The sequence below is a fragment of the Lycium barbarum genome, chromosome 10, assembly GCF_019175385.1.
Source record: "Lycium barbarum isolate Lr01 chromosome 10, ASM1917538v2, whole genome shotgun sequence".
NCBI classification, from domain to species: domain Eukaryota; kingdom Viridiplantae; phylum Streptophyta; class Magnoliopsida; order Solanales; family Solanaceae; genus Lycium; species Lycium barbarum.
In genome coordinates, this window is record NC_083346.1 from 108,879,278 (window position 1) to 108,883,929 (window position 4,652).

The 4,652-nt window shown below is 35.1% G+C and overlaps 1 long non-coding RNA gene across 1 annotated transcript; it reads right to left on the bottom strand.

Annotated features, from left to right (window-relative positions):
- Nucleotides 1–365: 365 nt before the first annotated feature.
- Nucleotides 366–3,706, bottom strand: LOC132614723 (uncharacterized). Its single transcript, XR_009572424.1, has 2 exons — nucleotides 3,497–3,706; nucleotides 366–2,567 (listed from the first exon to the last, which is right to left on the bottom strand). It is a non-coding gene; the product is annotated as an uncharacterized LOC132614723 (long non-coding RNA).
- Nucleotides 3,707–4,652: the final 946 nt, after the last annotated feature.

Here is a 4,652-nt window from a genome sequence, read left to right on the forward strand (position 1 = left end):
CTCAAGTAACGATCTAATGTATTTTACGATTTTACAACTAAGAGCGAGTTTTAGATGTAATTAAACATGGGTTACGTAGATTTATCAAATGTCTCTCGACCAAATTGATAAATGTCATTACTAAGCTTTCTGAAGCCTTAGAATGTAGAAAATGCAAACACCTATTTTATTTCAAGTTAGCTTTCCTATCTTCAGCTCAAGCTATTAGATGTGGTTTAAAACCCCATATCCTTACTATCTAATTCTTTTCCTAACCTTTACTTTCTTTCTCAAGCAAAGGAAAAGTATTTAGGCACAAATAATATTGGCCACCATTAAAAGTCATTAAAGGTTGAAGAGTTAATAGAAGTTATCAACTCACTTCATTAGAAATAAAAGTCATTCAATAAATAAGCAAAACAAGAGTTTCAATCCAAACTTTAACAAATGAATATTTCCATAAACATGATTAAAGTGATAAATAATATGCTACACCCTTAGATATACAATACAAAGCTAGAGTTAAAGAAATGGGTAAAGAAATTCTCATTGAGTGCTTCCAAATCTTCAACCCCTTGGTGTGGTTCTTGCTCCTAAGCTTGAAAAATGACCAAAGATGAAAATGTTTTCCCCCAAGTCTTCCTTTTATATTTCCCCCTTCTCAAATCAGGAAATGACCAAAACAGCCCTTAATTTTCAGCATTTAAGTTCTGGCTGTTTTTGCAATTCTAGCCAATTTTGACATTTTCTTCAATTTGACTTGTTTTCACTTGGTTTCTTTCCCGATCACTTCTAAATATCATAAAAGTAAACCACATTAAATGCACTATTTCTCAAACAATGTAGCAAAAATCTTAAGATTAAAGAAGAGATAAGTTGGTATTTTACTAACTTATCAAACCTTCAAACTTAAACTATTGCTTGTCCTCAAGCAAATCAAAACATAAAATTTCTTTCTAAGGACCCAATTCAAAAGTGCACCAACATCGTACCAAGTCAAAAAGTCTACTATAAGCACAACCGCATGACTTTGGTTGGTACCAACAATTAATTTAAGACATATCACCAACAACTTCTCAAAAATTTCATTTCATTTCAAGTGCTCAAACACCAAGTTAATCAAAAAAGCAATCAAGTCATGACATTAAGGATTCAAAATTTGCCCCTCATTATCATAAAACAACTTTCTTTTGTTCATTCCTCTCAATTGAAAAATGGAACAAATTTACAACTCAAATTCTCATGTGCCCTCACAATCAAGAGAGAATCCCAACTCATAAAATGCAATTTAAAACACAAATGGGATATCAAATGGAAAGAATTAACTCTCTCTCTCACGAAGATGTTCAAATGCACACAATTAGTACCATAGGCTTGCCCTTTATGTATTTCTCCACTAATGTAGACACACTTGGTTCAAAATCAATTATGACTTAAAGGGTTGTAATGTAGACTTTTGGTTAAAGTAGGGCACAATTTGGGTAAGAGTGACTCAAAACCTCCCTAAGCACTAGAATTTGCAACAATCAAAGCGCACTTCCTTTCAAAACTTCCCCACCATTTTTTTTAATTTTTTATTTCACCACCTAGTCGTCCCTTTATTCACAATTCTTTATTATTGCTTTCTTTTTTTTTCTTTTTCAAAATAACAAGGAAGTTTCCAAATTTTTTTCTTTTCTATTCTACTACAGTACTTTTTTTTCCCACCTTTTCACCATTAAAGTAACTCCCACATCACAACTTTTCCAACCATCACCCCCAAACTTAGGCTTTTAGCCTATGTTTGCACTTTCAAAACACTTAGGGAGGTAGGATGCCAAAAGATAGGTCAATGAGGAACAAAAGGGGAAAAACTTGTAACATGGTTGTCAAAGAAAAGGTTAAAGGCTCAAAAGGGGTTGACTAGGGAAAATATGCAAGGGTAGGAAATTAAGGGCACAAAAACGATCCAAGGAAGGTCTAATATCATTTTCCAAACCAAGTTAATCTAGGATTTCGCCTTAAAACACATTCCAGACAAGTTCTAGACCACAAGATATGCAAAAGAACTCACAAATAAACCTCACCACACATGGCACATGAAAACCCAAGTAGAATATATATATCAAAAACCCAATTGAAACAAATGAACTCAAAACTTCTAGTCTAAAGAGACTATTTAGGGAACAAAAGAGCCAAACATTGAGTCTAAATGTCACAACAAGAATCCTTACTTCAATCATTTTTCTTTTTCAAAATTCAAGAATTCATATGCCAAGGTTTAAATATGTTGGTACCAAGCAAGCCAAAAATTGGCCAAGGGACCAAAATCACATCCCAACACCATTCCTACAACTAAACTAAAGAAGCCAGTGAAAAAAAAATCATACTAATTTAAATGTCATTAAGAAAATACCAAAATAAAATCAACCTGCCAAATTATATCCATCATGACAATATCACACAATATAAGAGCGAAGTAAGAGGTACTCCCTGAAAAAGAGAATCGCACTGAACTGGTGCAGCAGCCTCATCGATCTATAATCACCTCTGGTTTGAAAATGGCAGTTTCCAGAAAATACATGGCATAGCAAGCAACCAAAACCATGCTAGACAATATTATAGAAAACTGTGACTTTAATGACACAAGCAGGCCTCAAAACTCAAAGAGATGAATCAACAATATTAATTTCAATTGACTAAGCATGACCCCAGTGGCCCAAATCTACCAAAATAGCACCAATAAATCATCAAGGCCAAATACCTACCATGTTAAAACAGTATGCAACTTTTTAAACTTTATCCACATAGCACACTAACAAGTTTCAATGCATAAACAACCTACCTCACTTTATGATAGCAATCTAAACAAATAGTAGAGATGGGATAATTATGATAATCAACTCAATTGAGCCATGGAATCACAACAGTCAATCAAATATGGTAGCTCGCCATTTCAGTAAGTAGCCAACAATTCATAAGGATATTCTTGTCTAATTCATTGTGAAAGCAATCTGAAAATTTGGCATTTAAAACATCATTGTGACAGCTAATTAAGCTCTTTAAGGAAAATGAGGTGGATACTCACAAGCCTAGCGATATTTTGACGCCCAAACGGGATAGTTGCAATGTATAGCTCAAGCAATATGAATAAACACTTTAAAACCAGGCCGAGCCCAAAACTTACTCAACGTCAACTCCTAATAGCGCTCGGTTACTCAGACTTCACCAGCGAATCATTTTTTCTTTCAGACAATTTGTCGAGCAGTTTGCGTGCATAACTTTACCCAAACTTTTTATACCAGTTAAGCAATCAAATTACCCTCCGATTTACGGGGAATTATAGTTCCATCCTATCTTCATCTCAATCAAACAACAACACCAGAAATTCACCATTTGAGCTCTAAACTCAGCACCAAAACAACCATAGGGAAAGAAAAGAAAACAGTTTTGGTTTTAAAATGAAATAGAGAAGCAGCAAAGGAGAGGAAAAGATAGAGAAGAGGAGAGGAGGGAAGAAGACTAGAAGAAAACATACCTGATCCCTGAGAATGATGGCTGGAGAGGAAAATAAGAGAAATGTTCGTGTGTATACGTGTGTTGTTTTATATTTGTGTGCGTGTGTGATGTGTGTTGGGGGTGTGTGCAGGTGCAGTTTTAGAAGGAAAATTTCTGGGGCTTTGTTTCAAGAGAGAGCTTTGTGCAAATTTTGCACTTATCTGTGCTCAAAGTTGATAACCACCTCAACCATTTGTGCACATTTTGCACTTGTAGCCACTCCACCACCTTAAATTCTATCCAATTCAATTTTAAAAATTATGAAATCTGGTAAAATAATAATGAAGAAAAAACTTATCTAAAATCTAAAAGTTAAAAATGCAAAGTTGAACTAAAAATTAAAGAAATATGGGTTGCATCTCATAAAGCGCCACATTTAAAGTCGTGGCACGACTTGAATCAACTTTACCACTTTTCCCTCCACTTGGACGATATGAATTTTTTGCCCCAATTTTGAATTAAGATTCCGGTAATGCTTGTCTGGCGGTGGTAGAAAAGCAAAGGGGCCAACTCTCGGGAATCGCATTTTATACTGTTTGGCCTTCAAGTGAGGGATGTCATTTTGTCGTTTTGGCATGAGAAACTCCAAAATGAAAACTTCTTGTTCTTCACCTCCAAAATACTCCATAGTCTTGGTTAGTTCAGTTTCCATATCATCAACCAAGCACATTGTTGAAAAAATGGTTGGAATGAGACCTAAGGTGCTCCATTTTCAAATTCGCTCCATTTTTGGCATCCTCACCCCCAAATTAACTAGAGTCCTCAAAAATTATTTTGTGAACCTTTTTGTTCAACTCTAGTAGCATTTCTTCAATTTCGGCATCATTCACTATTTTTGGGTTGGCCGGTTGGCAATTTACCATTAGCTCTCGAAAATCAATCTTGACTTCTTCTTCATTGGAAACCACCTCAAAACTACTATCCATGGCCCTTTGACCTTAAGCATCACATGCCTCAATTTTTGCATTCAATTCGGCATCCAATTCCCGAATAGCAATTTCAAGTCGCTCCACTTCTTGACTTTGCTCAACATAAATTTTTAGAAATTCTTTCATCATCCATGAAATGTGTTGACGGTGATCCTCATAGACTTGAAGTTGTTGAGCTTGATTGATAAATCAACCTTGACTCACAAT